Raw genomic sequence first — 19,158 nt, forward strand, 5'->3', positions numbered from 1 at the left:
GTGACAAAACAGAGGGCCGTGGCACGTAAGAGGGAAGCAAACAAGACTGATGGGGTATCAATTCAGTTCCTCCTGTCCCTACAGAGGAAGAGCCAATTTTGGCCATCTTGGGGCCTGTTGCAGTGGAAGGATCCTTGGAAATATGGATACATGTGCATCAACCAGGCTTTTGCCTTCAAAGTTCAGGCCTCCAACATCAGGCCCTCTCCAGTCTGGCCCTGCAACATCAGGATTCACGTCTTCAGAGGGCAATAAGAAGAAAAAATGCTTTAAATTCAGTTGTTAGCTACACTGCATTATTATGCTGTTGGAAATTTATGGAGGTGGTGGGTGATGGCCTAATGGGTGTGTGATGGAAGCATACATGAATCTTTTGTGTGGGCCACTTCTGCAGTTTGCAGGTGGCTGAAGAGGGTGCATGGCTTTGGTGATAGCTGGCTGCTGGAGACATGTCCTCTTCGCCCATACGTCCTGTCACCTGTGTAGCATCCAGCCACCACTGCAGTTTAAACCATTTGTTTAAGCTGACATAATTTCTGTTAAATATTTGGTTTCCTTACCGATGTGTAATAAATGAACACTTAAAATCATTTAAATTTTTTTTTTTTGTGTTTGTGTACAATGTATACCGTCTCTCTCTCTCTCTCTCTCTCTCTCTCTATATGTATTCACACACTAACAAATTTGTAGAGAGTATTCTATATTCTTATTCAGTAAAAACAACAAAATCACTCACTTATTTATACATTTTTGTTACTTTATTTAGGTACATTCTTTTAGAACTAAAAATTAATTTACTATAAAAACACTGTAATTTGAGTGTTAACATTTTATATAAGTGAAAACCTCTAACACACTGTTTTATACCAATATTGTTATATGAGACATATGTATTTTGGAATGTTTTTAAATTAAAATTAAACAAAGATAACTCACTTAACAAACTCACCGTTTCTTCTCACAAACGAAACAATGGCTGCGTTCTAATCGGCAAGATTAATGCTTTCAGAGGGCACTTCGAAAGGAGAATAATCGCGAGGGCCACGCTGCTATTTAGTTTCAAACTGAATTTGTAATAATAATAAAAAGGCGATTTATGTGATAAAATTAATTAAACCACAACTTTAAGTCTTTTAAATCACTCAAAGTGGATGGTGAAATCTTCTAAAGGAATAGGGCACAGGGTCGATAACTCTGAATAGAACACAACCCAGGTGTGGCGCAATCAATGACGTCGACACAGCAAACTAACGACGATCTATGCCTCTAACCACAGGTGGAGAGCTGTCGTTCCAACGACACAAGTTTGCGATGCAGTTTGCGAATGTTCATTTGAACTATGGTTTCGGGAAACACCGAATCGTTGAACTACGTTGGTAACGACGGAACTTGCGACAGTAGTTGGCTAACGATGCTTTTCAACCAATGGCACCCCAGATGCTTGATGTGTGTGTGTAAAAGTGTTTTTATCCAGCATTTAAAACCATTTATAATGTTGCAAAAACAAAACAAAAACAAACACAGAGGGGAAAAATATAATTCAGCATTCAGTTTCTTGAGATACATTTTGTTTTACATATGTTAACATCTCATTTCACATGAATAAATGTACACATTCATGTACACGGATCTGTTTCTCCACATCGGTTTATGAAAAATGTCTTGTTCTTTTCGAGCGGTTTTTGTTCAGGGCTTTATCACCGTGCCACCCCACCCAGTCACAGTGACAAACACTTGTACAAAAACCAGCGCCCGCGTATCGTTTGTATTTTTTTTTTAAGAATTCTGCAATATATGCAATTGCATTCACGTTTAAAGAGAGGGGTTTGTAATTTTTAAATATTTCCATGAATTAACAAACATTTCAGTTTATTTAATCAATCTCGGTCAACTGGCAAACACTGCAGTCGTTGGACCATCACTAATCATACTATAGTACCCTAGAACAAAATCTAACAGCTCATGAAAACTCGGTAAAAATGATTAAATAATCCATATCAAGGACCATAAAAACAATCAAACAAAGAAAACAGTCTGTAAATAACATATTATTGCTATCTCTCTCTTTAAAGTCAGTTGTCTCAAGACGCTGTCTCGCCCTCTAGCGTTAATAGTTGATAACTTCTGTGTTTTCTTAACCACAGTGTAATGTGGTTTTATTGACTTGTCTCACAGAAAACAGATGATTAAAATCAGAAGGATAAAATCTATTTTCCAGTGGAGTTCATCTCCAACCCTGAACAAAGTCAAATGAACCTACTAATTAGCATCTGAAGGAGCAATTGATAATTACAGACAGTGTATATGATCGGGGTTGGAACTGAACTCTGAGGTAGATCTCCAGGAACAGGGCTGGCCACCCCTGTTGAACATATCATTTGTCATAATTTATTACACACAAACCTGTAGGCCACATAGATAGACTCTAATCTGGCTTTATATGTAACATTTTTATAAGAGGTAAAACTAAGCATGAAAAGACAATGTTTTGTCAAAATTATTCAAAAATAAGTCAATATTAACTTATTTACTGACCCTTATGGAACAAAAAAGCAAGGGTATATACTGCAAAATACTAGTGCTTATTTTTCAATATACAGAAATATATGCACTGGCAATACATGGCTATAAATTGATAGATGCACGTATATTTACATAGAAATGAAGACCAAAATAAATCTAATACTCATAATGTTTGATTCTTTCTGAGAAAAATAACTGGACTGTAATTCAGTGGTTAAAATTCCTCTTTTCAGATAAAAGTACATTTTGCCTTTCTTTCATTTGGAAATCAAGGTCTGGAGTCTGGAGGAAGACTTGAAAGGCACAGAATCCAAGTTGCCTGAAGTCCAGCTAGAAGTTTCTGAAGTCAGAGATGATTTTGGGAGCTGTGACGTCCGCTGGTTTTGGTCCATTGTGTTTTATCAAGTCCAAAGTCAATGCAGCCATCTACCAGGAGGTTTTGAAGCATTTTATGCTTACATATTCTGACAAGCTTTTATTTTGCAGCATGACTTTAGCACCTGCCCGCAGAGCCAAAACCACTTCCAAGTGGAATGATGACCATTATATTACTGTGCTTGATTGGCCAGCCAACATGCCTGACCTGAAACCTGTATGGAATCCATGGGATATTTTTAAGAGAAAGAAGAGAAACAGTCGATCAAACAACACAGATGAGCTGAATACTCAGTAGTAGTGCCTCAGCAGTGCCACAGGCTGATCGCTTCCATGCCACACATCACTGATACTGGAGTTTGCAAGTATAGGTCTCTGCAGGAAAGTAATGGGAGTTACAAGATCAAGGTGTTTTTACACCATGATACCTGATTGGTTGATGTAATAGTGACGTTAGGTTTAGGAGTGGGGTTGGGTAAGGGGGATCATTTAGATTGCATCTTCCCAGCAGTTTGAAAACACCCACCTGGTGATAAACGCCCACTTTTGCTCTGCAGAGACCTAAGTCTCGGAGTTTGTGCTAAGGAGCCTGGACCAAGCATTGGGTCTCATTCATGAAACATTCGTAAATATACGAGTAAATATGTGAGTGATTTGCGCGTAAAGAGAACTTCCCGAAAACTCTTCCCCTGATTCACAAAAACTTCGTAAACGTCAGATGTGATAGTGAAATGTGTGTGTGTGTTAATGAATTCCAATCAGTCGTAAATGGGACGCGCGTGCACGCTCACTCTCAATTACCATAAATCCCGCCTATTAAATCCGACTGACATGAGCATCATATTATGACACCAAACGAAGGATTTCAACATGTCTTCTCAAAAGCGAATGAAAAATGTTATTATTAAGTTTTATTATCAGAAGTACATTCAAAATGCCACGTTTTATTTTCAAGCGTATATATAGTGGCGTATCAGGTCCTTAAAAAGGAAGCTTTGTAGCATAGCTATTACAGATGCTGTTAATAGAGTTTCATCTGTTAATCGAACAGTCCCAGAAGTGAAAAGAAAAACCGTATGTAATTACTATATATAATATTTTTTTCAAAATGCTGTGTAAATATGTACCCGATTATGAATTAAACTGCAGCCGTATTAATGAGCAAAACGTTCAGACGTTTAACGCACTATTTACGCGTGGCTGGGAGCAGGTGTAGATTTCTTTCGTACCAACTAACAATTGGAAAATATGAACGTTTTAATGAATCCGAAAATTTACGCAAGAACCACTTTACACACGATTTACACAAAAATTCGTTCTGATCGTGTTTCATGAATGAGACCCATTGAGTGTATAAATGAACATACTTTAAAGAATTTGAACTTTTCTGTTTTGCTAATGCTTTTTTCTTTTTTTTTTTATTGATCTTATTAGAATTATTTTGAAATGTTAAAGGGTTTCTGGTATGTGTAAGTTTGTGGGGTTACCATTGTGCAGAAGAGTAGAGCTTGTGGTTAGGATGACGATTGGCAAAACACCTTTTAGATATTACATTATTACAAAAGTAATGTCTGTGCTCTTTTCAGTACAGTGTTGTCTCAGTAAGTGCTTTATTATGAGCAGGTGTGCTGTTGTAAACTATATTTTAAAATATGAAACTGTATATTGTAAAGGATTGTAAAACATAAGACATATATAATTCCATATACTTGTGTATGTTGCTTGAGTAAAATATATATTCAATATATTTTAGCACACATGCTGTACCATATCTTATCACATGAACATTTATATGCTATAAAGCGCATTGCTGAATATAATATTACACACAGTATATTGTGATAGATAAGTAAATACAGTATAGTGTCTTATTTGTTCAATATATGAAAGTGGCAATTTCTTATTCAGCATTTTAATGCATTTCTAAATATATTATTCTGTATCATTCAAATGCAAAGTATGTGTGTTGCCGCAACAGAGTAATCACACATTTTTATTGTGTGCGTTTTTTTATTTTATTTACATTTTTTAATTAATTCATAATCATTATAATCTTTTATGATCATTAGCCATTTATGTGATTTTTTATTCATCATTTATATCACTTATACATTTAAATATATATATATACATATATATATATATATATATATATATATATATATATATATATATATATATATATATATATATATATATATATTATGTTTTTATACTCTAAATTACTGAAAGAGTTGTTACCTATAGCTGAAGAACTGCTTCTCAATATTAGGTATTAACACATCGTTATCTTTAGGTCACATCTCAAAACCATTCAAGTTGGCGGTTATTAAGCCTCTTATTAAGAAACCAAAACTAGTGAATTGGCAATCAGGTGTTTCGCTTACAATAACCACATATTTATAAGTTTCTATTCATGTATTTTCAAAGATAAGGCAGGAGGAAGTAGACCAAGAATACAGATTTTGGGGGAAACAGGGATTTCTTTAGCAATAATTTTAGATAATACACTGATTACTTCTTTCCAAAAGGATTGTAAGTGCTCACATTGCCAGATGCAATTAAATAATGTTCCTTTATGAGTTGTACATTTTCCACAGGTATCTGGAATATTTGGATTGAATCTCTTCAACTTTTCAGGTCTTATTATGTATGTTCTCATTATCAAATTATATTGTATCAATTTAAAACGAGTGTTGATCGATAATATTTGTGCTTGGACACAAGTTTTTTCCCATTCACTTTCTGTAACATCCATTTGGAGATCATCAATCCAATCCAATCTTTTATGATTTGTTGAGTCTTTAGAAGCATTAACAAACTGGCTGTATATAATAGAGATTTTACCTTTATCATTGGGATTTTTAACTGCCATTTCTTCTAAACTACTTAAAGGCGCAATATGTAATTTTTCTGCTTTAAAAATAGCAGAAATCACTATATCTATGTTATATATATTTTTTAGTTGTGTACTTACATCATCCCGACAGTTTCCACGAACTTTCAAATCCGGAGAAAATTATAAGCTGCGTCCCAGCCGGCATTTCAACGTTGATTCAACGTTGAAACAACGTCAGGTACCATGGTTGAATCAACGTTGAAAAACCTTTCGATTTTGCAAATTGGATCAACGTTGAAATCACGACGTTGATTCACCGTTGAAATCGTGACGTTGATGTATGGTTGAAATCACAACGCTGATTCACTGTTGAAATCCCGACGTTGAATCAACGTTGAATAACCTTTCGATTTTGCAAATTGGATCAACGTTGAAATCACGACGTGGATTCACCGTTGAAATCGCGACGCTGTTTCACCGTCTTACCTGCAGTATGGGTGAATTAGGGTCGTGCTGCAGCCCTGGGATGAAAGCTGAATGAGGTGTTGATTTTGAAAAGTTAATCAGCGTTGATAACACGACGTTGTTTCCCCGTCGTACCTTGCACCGTGGGTAAATACACCTAGATCCTAGTTGGCATTTAGATCAACATGGTACATGCAAGGCTAAAAATCTAATGACTGGCAGCATTGGCTTTACAAACAACTTCAATAAACTACCACATGCTCAAAATTGTCAAACAGCAGTTTAATTTTGGAAACATACTGTATAAAACAGATGAAAATAATCCCACACTTTATTATGCAGAGTATGCATGGAGGTAATGCTAAAAACAGGTAGTAGAACAATCCAAATACAATAATATTTAAAGGTTTTTGTGAAATAATTTGGCACATAAATGCATATTTTTTTCAGCACTTACAAGACAAACCCTTGTACCTTTATGACTGAAACCAGTGGATCTTTTATTTTGGTGGAAACCTACAGTTTCTGTCAAAAACATGTTTTAGTAATGTGTCTCATTACAAGAGTTGTGTACATTTGTGCAGTGAAAATGTGTTGAACAGTTCGAGAAGGGAACCTTCAACCAGTTGATTTCTAATGGGAACCCCCCCGGACTGTGTCTTCTTTACCGTGGGGAATGCAGAATGAGATTTCTACCGCAGGGCACTCTAAAATGTTAGAACCAGCAGCCTTAGTGTATACAGTGTGGTTGTGCTTCGGGTGATCCTTGAAAGTGTCCCAGCGCTAGGTCCTTTCTGACGCCGTCCCCTCCACTCTCTCCCACTTGTGCACTTTCTGTACCATCCTGTATAAACATTTACATTTAATCATTTAACAGACGCTTTTATCCAAAGCCACTTACAAATGAGAATAACAGAAGCAGTCAGGTGTACAAGCGAACAACAACAGTATACAAGTGCCATGACAAGTCTCAGTTAGTCTAGTACAGAACGCATAGCCAGGTTTTTTTTTTTTTTTTTTTAATATGAAAGACAAGAAAAGAAGGAAAAGTGCTAGCATTAGTTGGTTAAATTCCGGTGAAAAATATGAGTCTTAAAATGTTTCTTGAAAATGAGTAAAGACTCAGCAGTTCGGATTGAGATTGGGAGGTGATTCCAGCAGCTGGGCACAGTCCAGGAAAAGATCCGTGAGAGTGATTTTGAACCTCTTTGGGATGGCACCACAAGGCGTCGTTCACTTGCAGAGGGCAAACTTCTGGAGGGAACATAAGATTTAACCAGTTTGTTTAGGTATGTCCACAATGTTTCACAATAACTTTGATATTGTGAAATATATTTAACTGAAAACTGAATGCAAAATAAATCACACAATATTTTCACTTTACAGTTCAGTAACAGAGAGGTTGGAAACAAAGTGGACAACACTATTCATTAAACACTTATTTAATGTATTCAGATGAAAATTTACAATATTAACAAATTATTCACAAGCAGTGTTTTCAGAACCCCCAGTTACACTGTTTTAATCAGAACACTAGCAATACAGTGTAGTAAAACAAATAAAATCTAATTCAGTAAATTTTTAATAAACTAAGTACAATCAAAACCTATCACAAAAGGTCAAAGCATCTCTAGCAGAAGTGACAGTGCAATGTAGCAGATGAACAATTTCTTACCAATGTTTCAAGAACAAGCTGGATCCTTGATGACTCTACAAGGGGAAAGAAGAAATGGTTTACTGAAAAGTTCTTAAAAAGCAGGATTTCATATTATACCATTTCTTTAAACCACTGGTTCTCAAACTTTTTATACCAAGTACCACTTCAGAAAATATTTGTTTTTAAATATTAAGTTGCACCATAATGACCAACATTACATTTCAGCAGCGTAGTAGACCAAACTATTCAGCTACAGCTCTACAGTTAAAAAATGAGGCAGTTTTATTCTAATAAGAATATTTATTGTTGTCAGACACTTTACCATGTTTGAACATTAACACTACAACTGTGCTTACATACACAGGTAAATAAAAAAAAGTTTAAATTAAAATGTAATTTTAAATGAAATTATGTAACAAAAGTTACAAAACTGTACTGTACTTTAACTCTAACATACTTAAATGTGCAAAAAAAAACTTACTCAAAGATTAAGTTAAAATATATTAACATTAATTAGTTTAATTTAGTGATTCACCTGCATAACAACTAGAGGGGGCCTGACACTTTGAGAACCATGGCTTTAAACAATCCTTTTATTTATTTATTTATTCATTTTCATTAATTCATTAAAATTATATTATTTAAATACAGACATTTGCACTTATATGTTTCAGAAAACACTTTGAAACTATTATAAGCATACAAACATATATAACACACCTAATGCATGGGATACATATCAGGAAAATATGGGAAAATCTCTAAACCATCTCTAAATCTCTCTTACCAGCAACACATTAGGTGAGCACCTAACTTGATCAGCTGTGATAAAGCAATGCAAAAATAGACACACGGGTATTTATTCATCTGCAGATTACATGTCCTTTAAACTACCCATTTGTAAACTCTGGTAATACTTTACTATTTTCAAAAGATAATAAAGATAACGTTAGCGATTTTCTTACCTCATTTTGCCAGGATGTTTTCAGGACCTCGCAGAACACCTGACCCTTCTTGTGTTCACAGTTTTTGTTCTCCATTGACATGTCACGACTCAAATTCGCTCAAAATAAATAAAAAATGTACAGGCAAATATGAAATAATTCGGGACCGATAGAGCAGTCAGTTATAACGAGCAGCAGCTCACAGATAGCCGCCTCACTCACAGAAAGACGACAATAACGGTCATATTTTTAAATGTAGAAAGGCGCGAACCGATTCATTGTCCAGTTTCCTGAATGACAGCCAGATTAACCAATCATGATAGAAGTAATAAAATAAAACTACCAATGGGAGTTGTTTCAGTGTGATAAAGCAGCGAAATGTATATAGTTTTATTGTTGTTAATGATGATAATATTTAACATATACCTTTAGATTTTAGAATAGGTATCATGACTAAAATATTTTAAAATGCTATTAAAATAATTAATTAATTTAAATAATTTAATATAAATAATTTAAAAGCTTGTTAACCTTTAACTACCATTTAGCATTAAACATTTTTAAGGTTGTTTCATTAAAACAACTGACCTTATTTCAGCCATATTTCAATGTTGAAAGTTGGTCATGTGCTGGAAGTTTTTCAACAGTTCATCTTTAAACGTTGAATCAACGTTGTTTCAACGTTGAAACCACAACTGACCTTATTTCAACCATATTTCAACATTGAAAGTTGGTCATGTGCTGGATGTTTTTCAACCATTCAGCTTTAAACGTTGAATCAACGTTGTTTCAACGTTGAAACCACAACTGACCTTATTTCAACCATATTTCAACATTGAAAGTTGGTCATGTGCTGGATGTTTTTCAACCATTCAGCTTTAAACGTTGAATCAACGTTGTTTCAACGTTGAAACCACAACTGACCTTATTTCAACCATATTTCAACGTTGAAGGTCGGTCATGTGCCGGCTGGGGTCCGAAATCGAATACTGCGTACTGGGTACTACATTTGAATTTGAACGTACTACTCGACCGTTAGAAAAGTACGTTCTATATAGTATGAATGTGGGTAGTATGAATGGAATTCGGACGTACTACATCCGCCATGTTGACATTGTCACATGACATACGTCGTCACAACAGCGCGTAAATTTAAAGAGCCCAATCTACTGAGCGAACATCGGTGATGTTTTTCGTTTTTCTTACCGCTTTCGTCTGCGTTTTTATGTCGTTTGAATTAACAATTCAAAGCAGGCGTCGCTCAGCTGTTGGCAGATCATGCCTTCCTTGACAGCTTGTAAATCCTTTACTAAAATAAATTTAGCTTTTAATTTTCTACCTCAGAATAACAGCAGCTACAGCTGTGAACAGAATGACAGACTGATTTTATGTAAGGATATAAAGTAATTTATTGTAATAAATAAATACAAATAAAATTACACAAAACGAACATAAATTAATAAACTTGAATGAATGCTTAGACAAATATACACACACACACCAGAGTTTCCGCTAGAAAAAAATGGTGCCGGTCAAAGTGACCGGCAGAGGTTTCCTTTTCCGGACATTTTGACGATATGCCGGTCAAGTATCGCCTCTTAATTAGTCAAGGTGAGGAAAACTGGAGGCAGGCTATGTAAAGTAAAAAATGACATAATCAGGCCGCCGAATGCAACATGTTTATTAGCCTAACTTTCAAATAGACGGAAAAAAAAAAACATTTTCTACTATGGTTCATTTCTTCATTCGGATCTATTTGCGATCCATTCCATTCTAAACAAACAAAGCATATGTTTCGTCCTTGTTTCATTATAGATTATGTCACGGGAGGAGCACAAGACAGACACAGTGGGCGTGGCGTCAGGCCTCGGAGAGGCTTTTATTAACAGAAATCATAAAATAACAGGGAATAAAAGTGGCCAAAGGGGGAAAGTGTCCAAAATAACAGGGAATCTGGTGTCCTCGTCGTGCTGCGGGGTTTGTGTGGGTCGGGCAGTGTTCATCGAGGAAGGGTCCAGGCAAGGGGCGGAGTCCGGCGGCCGCACGCGCTCCCCTCCTCGGTCCGGGGCGCGAGGGGCGGCGGCTTCTCCTAGCGGCCGCGGCGCTGGTAGGGGATGGACGGCCCGGCATCCTGGCCCGTCGGCCGTGTATACGGGTGCGGTTCCCATCCGGATCGCGGGTCCGGCAGCTCACTGGTGGCGCGGGAGTCCCTCAACGCACCCTTCCTGGACCCACGAGGACACCAGTGTGCAGGGGCGTCGCTAGGCCCTTTTTAGGGGGGCTTCAGCCCCCCTAAACTTATGCCCAGCCCCCCTAAAAATTATTTGATTAATTAATTAGTGATCGCTTCAGTCCCCTTTAAAAACTCATTTGAGACGGTGGCAAGCTGCATCAAGTTCCGGCTCCTCCCCTTATCTGAGTCTGCATGGATTCAGCGCGTTTTTCAATCCACAGGGGCGCCGAGCAGAGCGAACAGGTGTGTGCAGGGGCGCTGCTGAGGATTTTGGGCCCCATGAAAAGAATCTTGACAGGGCCCCCAACACAGCTGAGTTAATATTATTAATTTACATAAAATCATGCTCTTTTATGGTATTTTGAATATCATTCTCATATATTTAAGTCAATCAGACAATTGAACATCCCATATCCACACCTGTAATTTGTCCTCTGCAATACTGCACTACTTCAGTACTGTATAATGTATATACTGTGCATAGCTGTACATGTGTCATATAGTGTATTCACATATATTTGTATGAATATTTGTATTGTACACTGGCAATGACAATAAAGTTAATCTAATCTAACCTAATATCTTTAACATGACAGTTGAAATGTAACGGAAACACTGAAGTGCGTTTGAGAAAATTGAGTTCCCTTATCATGCACTTTTAACACTAGAACGGCCAACAGCAGTCATTTTAACCGCAACATTTAAACTTATGTTAATTATCTTTAACACTAGAATGAACACGGCATCATTTTGACCGTTTTGAAATTTGCATAGTCAATAACTTTGTCTAAAGATGAATCATGCTGTATTTGACAATATAGGGGACAGTGTAGTAATACAACTCCACATCATCTTCAAGAGATGCACTGAATCCTCACAAACAGCTGATAGTTCGAGTTCATGAAGTTCTGACTGCTTGCAAGACAGGTGCAACAGCGTGGACCGCAGCAGGGTGCTGAAAGTGGGCGCCGCCTCGTACAAAAGATGCCGACACCGGATGCATGTGAGGCAAGGCCGTGCACCCTCTGCACCCTGCTCTATCGAAATGTGCCAACTTATCGAAAAATGCTACAGTAGAGACCTAGGGCCTCGTGTACAAAGCGTGCGTACGCACAGAAAAGTGCCGTAGACTACGATCATTGTCACGGGCGGTCCACTAACAATTTAGGCCTAATAACAAAACCACCTTTTCTTGTGAAATATTGGGTAACATGCTGTCGACCCTTTGCCTCTTTCACATCTCTATATTTTTATGACTTCCAGATTTTTTAGGCATTTTCACATTCTCTGTCAAGTTGAATCTGCCGGCGCTATTGTGTTGCCTTGGTTACTGGATACAATTTGGGCGGACTGAACCATTTTATGATAATCGAGAGGGGGAGAGGGGCCCACGGACGTTTGTGTTTCCTAAACAAATACATTATTGACACCAGGAAACAGCAAATAGAATAATTTAAAGTTAATAATTTTTACTATCAAATATTTTTTTTAGCACCACAATTTTATTGGGGGCTTCTCTGGGCCCCCTCTTAGTCATGGGCCCCGAGAATCGTCATCGTTTACCCCCCCTTTACAGCGCCCCAGGGTGTGTGTGTGTGTGTGTGCGCGTACGTGTGCGCGTGTGTGTGCGTGTGTGTGTGTGTGTGTGTGCGTGTGTGCGTGCGTGTGTGCGTGTGGTGCGTGTGTTCTCGCATCCAATACCAGTACGTCTTCGCTGCGTTCACTTTCAGCCTTTATCACAGTGTGACAGATGTTTTTTCTTCCAACAAAAATTAAGCGATTAACACCCATGAAAACATACTTTAGAAAACGATCATGATTTATTTTAAATTACTTTTTGAAATTGAAAACATATTATTGTGTATTTCGGCATTACATTATGCAGCCATGCCAAATAAATTATTAACGACACACATCATTGTCTGAAAGTACTAAATGGCACAGAGAGAGAAACATCATGTGGAGTTATTTTGTTTTCTATTATTAAACATAATTTTGTATTAAGTAATAATTAATCATTAGTGTATCATGATACATATATTAGAGTAAGAGTAAAGGGATCTGTGATTTTTTTATTTTTTTAAGTAATTGATTTATAGAAGTGGCAAATTGATAATTATGTTATTTTTAATAAATATAAATAAATATAGAACAGATTAAACATATTGCCAATAGACAATTACATTAATACATGTTTTGTCTATATTCTTAATGAATATTAGCTGGTTAGTTAAATGATTTGAAATGAAATAAATGTTCAGGGGCTGACTTGATGTATAACCAACCGTATTGTTGATTATAAAGGCTAAAAAGCTAAAAATTAATAATAATAATAATAAAATATAATAATTTATATTTCATTGTAGATGGATATACAAAAATTCTTTTGTCATGCGGGAGTAGGTCTGCAAATGAGCAACCGTCAGGTGAGAATAGAACAGACAGCCTCACACACACACAATACCAATGTGTTCCCAAGATTCATTGCCAATTTCCACGTACATTTCATAAGAAAAAGCAGTGGTATCATCAAAGGATAAACATGAATGTCCTAATACTGAATCAGGAAGTCTTTATTGTAAAAAAATTAAAAAAAAATAAAAAAATCTACATTCCCAATTCAAAATTTTCCAGTGACTGGTCACATGTAAAAAACTGTATTAGTTTTTTTTACAGTTTTTTTTACAGTGTTATATATGGCTCAGTCAGTACTCCTACTCCCATATATGAAATACAGGGAATACAATGGAATAGTGGATTGCAATAAGGTTAGTAGTATACAACCCTACCCTAATAGTAAAATAATATTTTTTAATCATACCTTATTGGGGGCTGAGCCCCCCTAAAATCAAAATCTTAGAATCGCCCCTGCCAGTGTGCATGCACGGGGAAGAGACCGGTCTCCCGAGGAGAGGCGCGTTGGGCTTTTAAGCAGCGGCGGGGATGAGGCTCCATTCACATCAGGTGTGCCCCATCACACGCCGCCAGCCCTGACTCGTCCAGCGCCCCTCCTCTCACACACCCACTCCAGTCTGGAGCCTGGTGAAGAGCGGCGATTTAGGACGGGGTGCCGGTGACAATCAGGGAGGAGGCAGCTGACTCGTCACAATTAAGATAATAATTCATAAATGCACGCATAATTATCAGTGAACTTGATAAAAGTTGCAGATATGTTTTACATGCATGCACAAACAAATGCCTTTCAACTTATGTGTGCAAAATTCAGAATGAAATGAATGTGCAGCAATTTGTACAAATAGAGATTCTAGGTCTACTATACATTTGTAGCCATTAAATAAGCTTATTTAGTTTAATATTTGTTAAAATATTATAATGTTATTTTTTAATTTATGTTGATTATGAAAAGTGAACCGCACGAGTAAGATAAGATGCGCAATATCGAGAGACATGGAGCGGGTCAGACATGATTTTGACCACTTAATTAAGTTTTGTTTAGTAGAAATACTTTTTTGAAGTGAATTTCGTTTTGTATAAATTGTATCTTAATTTTAATAATTTTTTTATCAACCAATTGCCTGGATTTAATACATAAGAAGCAAATATAGCAGACGACAGGCCTAATCATGCAGGCGCCCTCGCGGCCACTTGCATTGCTAGTGAACTGGAGTGCATCTCATCCTAATTTAACGAAACTCAGCATAGGCCTCACAGACATGAAATATATCTTAAGAAAGCTTGAAATGTCTTTTGAACAATTTAAAACGAATTTTTTTTTTTTTACCTATGCTACACTGTTAAAAATCGCTGTAAAAAAACGGCCAAATTTCGACAGTAACATACTGTTTTTCAGTAAAACAGTGCATTCTGGATAATATTCATCGTTTTCGAGAAGGTAGCCTGCTGCTATATATCGTAAATTAACAACGTTCAAAGTCGACACTCAGCGGCTGTGTTTCAAATCACACCCTACTCCCTCATTCACTATTCCCTACATGAGTTTACTAATATAGTCCACCTAACAGAGAGAATGAAAACTAATGAGTGAATTCAGACAATGATCAACAGCTGCTGTTAATGAGTAGAATCACTGAAGAAAAAAGAGACAAGACAAACACAAGAAATACAACTGACTTCAGCCACAGCTTTAGATGAAATCAACTGAAGATTTAAACAATCAACAAACAGCTTTATCAACTTCACTCATTACTAACCGGACTGACTTTATTTCTATCAGATCAGAGATCAGAGATCAAAAGATCTTATTGAGAATTACAGAGGTGTAGATGATAATCTTAGTTTCGTTTAGCATCACCATTGTGGAGATCAGTGTTTGCTTTAGTTGGGCTCCTGACCCTTGACTTTTGTACTTCAACTTTTGTTTCATTGCTATATTTGTATCTTTATGATACATCTATTACAGCAATATTAATCTTGATGATCAAGAGATTATGACTGTTTCTGTCAGGCATGATCTACTAGACTGACTTGTTGTTATAATAGTCAAATAATAATTTGGTGTTGAAATATGTGAGTGAATAACACTTTTCTTTTGTTTGTTTCTTCAAATTTATAAGATTGAACGGTAATGTGATTATCTGGATATGGATTTTTGAGCTTTAAATATTTTGGGCAGCAGTCCTCACAACACTGAAAGAGAGACATCAACAATCAGCATATTAATCTCAACAATGGTGACAATCAAAAGGTTTATGATGCAATGCATGCTGGGTACCAGCACAGGATAAAACTCATCCATGACTCCCAGCATGCATTGCGGCATGAATAAATTATGCCACTGAATTGTTCACTTATTTTCTGGAATTCTTATGTGCTTATCATTTTGCATTTGTTTTAAGTTTTAGTAGCATGTGTTGTGATGTTCAGAACTGATCTGTTCATTTATTTTATGGATTGTCACCATTGCTGTGATTCATACGCTGATTCTTGATGTTTCTGTCTAAATTTCAGCAAAAGTTTTTTTTTTTTTTATTATGAGTGAAATTTTCTTAACAGTCTTTTATAACTTATGACTCAGCAGTGTTCCTTATGCTGTAGTATCAATATTCAATAAGAGAAGAGACACGGGATTAGATCAGAAATAATAGTATTTGTTCTTGTCAATCTATAAACAACAATATCAGATTTTTTTTTTCTTCTGTGTACTTTTGTTTTGCTATAACAAGTTCCAAAGGCGCATTGTTACAGCATGTAAAAAAATAAAATAAAAAATCCTTAGTTGTTGAAAAGTCATGTTCAAGAGTTCAACTAAAGTAAACACTGATCTCCATCATGGTAGTGAAAAAAACACCTAAACCTATTTAACTCTCCATAAGTTCTTCTGTAGACATCTGACAGAAATAAAGTCAGTCTGGTTAGTAATGTGAATCTGGTGAAGCTGTTTTAGTAGTTGTTTAATCAGATCTTGAGAGATTTGATGTATTCTTTTATTCAGTTGATTTCATCTAAGCCTGTGGCTGAAGTCATTTGTAGATCTTGTGTTTCTCTTTCCTTCAGTGATTCTGCAGGTGTTTATACTAATGCTCAATCGTCAATTAATCACCGAATTATCTCATTAACTTCACTGATTCAGTGTTACTCTAACACTCTGTAGTGTGCAAACATAATTTAACAGTAATAAACTGTAATTAATTTACAAGAAACAAACTGTAGAAAAACAGTTATTTACTGCCACCCCTGCTGCCAGTAAATAACTGTTTTTCAACTGTTTCTTGCCGTAAATTAATGGTTGCCAGCAAAAAAAGTGTTTTTCTACAGTTTGTTGCCGTTAAGTCAAGGAAAAAACAGTAATATACTGTAAAATGTAAACGTCAGATTTACCAAATGAAAAAAAAGTTAATTTAACTAAAATATTTGTGAACATCCATAGAAAAAAAATTAGGCAAAGTCATACACTGATAATGAGAGTAAATACTGAACTTGACTGTATTAATGTGTGTTTGCACAAGATAAATCGTTTAGTTTAATGTAGTTTTGTTGTTCACCATTGTGCTGGAGAGTAGAGCCTGTGCTTCAGTCAATGATGAGCCACCATTTCTGATTTTCTGCTGCTTTACAGTATATAAAGACAGTAAATGTGGAGTTGCTGATACAGTGATGCTCTGCGTTAAGTACTTCAGCACATACATGTGTGCTATAGCTGACAATGAGCTGCAGTGATTTGAGTAAAAGTCATGTATTTAGTTACTTTATTACTGCACATTAAGTGTTTGCATCGTTATATTAAGAAATATTCCTTCTCAGTGGACTCAAATGAAATAAGTTCATAGTACTAACATCGTAGGAATGCTAGTTTTAAAAACTCGAACTGTTTGAAGCAGTGGGAGTGGAGTTAATTTCCATGGTAGAATTTACGGTAAAAAACTGTTAAAAAATAAGAGTGGTAAATTAATGGTTAAGAGCTGTAAATTAACAGTACTTTACTGGCACCCCTGCTGCCAGAAAATTACTGTTATTTAACGGCAAAAATTTTTACAGTGTGAGTCGCTGTCCTCAGTGCCCAGAAAAGCGCTGAAACGGAGATGAAAGGGGAACCCGTTTTTATTTATTTATTTTTTTTTTTGGCTTATTTTAGGGGGCGGGATTATTAGGCAATTTTATTCGGACAATTTGACCGGAGAGATTTAATTTTGTCGGACATTTCATTTTTTTTCCGGCCAATGTTCGGCAATTACCGGACAACGGAAACCCTGACACACACATATATATACACATAAATACACACAAATACATTTTAGAAATATACACAGAAACACACACACATCACAATATATACATAAATACATACATAATATATACAATTATAGACAAAATACACACATATATAAATATATAGTTAGATATAGATATATCAGCAAAAAAATGTGTAACCTATTGAAATTTTATTCTAAAAAACAAAAACTACATATTTACAGACTGTGAACAGCATCATACAGACTGCTGTCCCTGGCCTTTGACATCCAAGAGCTGCATAACATTGTGCACAGAATGAGCAGGTCAGGTCTGTCATGGGGATTTTGAGGAGGCTGATTGCCTTCTCCACCACAGATGACAGGCAGTGGAAGCAGCTTTTCTTCTGGTAGCTGACACAATAGGTGGCTGTCACATACAAACTGAACCTCCAGCAAGTGAAGCCCAATGTTATTTCAACAGGAAGTGGTTTCATTCTGTTCAGCTGCAGGTCACCACCAGGAGAAGTACCTTGATATCTTTGTTGAGTATCCCGGTGTGTGCATGATGCCAGGGTGCTGAAGAACACTGGAGGCCTATCCACCTGCAGGGAAACACATCCTGGGAGATGGTGGGTATCCTTGTGTGAGTCTTCATCTGCCTCATCACAGCAGACAGAGAGTCTGAATACAATCCTGCACAGCTTTGATTCAACACCAATGATGCTCGTGCACAGAACATTGTTGAGAGAGCCATCAGATGATGAAGACCATGTGCTCCATCTTCTTCTTCTTCAAGGCCCTGGAAGTGAGTTCTGCCTTTGTGCAGATGTTGTTGCATGCTGTGCAGTGCTCTACAACCTCCGTCTTCTGAATGAGGACATTGCTGATCCAGAAGTTGTGAAGGATCATGACGATGATACACTGGAACCCCAAAACACAGAAGTCAGCACAGAAGAGCATGTGCGGGACAATCTGACCATAGCTCGTGTAACGGAGGCCAGCGAGTAGTGCTGTGCAGGTAAACCTCACTCGCCGATCTCAAGAGACGCACTAGCGACAGACGCTAGTGGCTGTAGCCATTTAGCCTCCTTGTTAGTGCAACCGCCTCCCATGCCGGAAGACCCGGGTTCGAGCCCCGCTCGTCGCGAGTGCGAGGAGCGTCAGAGAGGACCCGGGTGAGAGGGGTTACACTCGGTCACAGCAGACGACCGTGTGCAGCTCTTCAAGAGCAGAATACCTGTAGGACAGTCGAACAGGTTAAGACTATGCATACTACGGAATTCGGCCGGAAGTAGTAGGCCATCCGGGTACATCTTGCCTACTGTTTTTCGAATACTGAGAATTCGGACATACTACTTGCTTCGCATACTGTTTTTCGCCTACTATATAGTATGGAAGTATGCGATTTCGGACGCGGCTATAGTTTAATTCGAAGACACGGCACATTTCTTTATTTCCATTTTGTTTTTTTT

The sequence above is a fragment of the Carassius auratus genome, unplaced genomic scaffold (assembly GCF_003368295.1).
Source record: "Carassius auratus strain Wakin unplaced genomic scaffold, ASM336829v1 scaf_tig00215586, whole genome shotgun sequence".
Taxonomy (NCBI): Eukaryota; Metazoa; Chordata; class Actinopteri; order Cypriniformes; family Cyprinidae; genus Carassius; species Carassius auratus.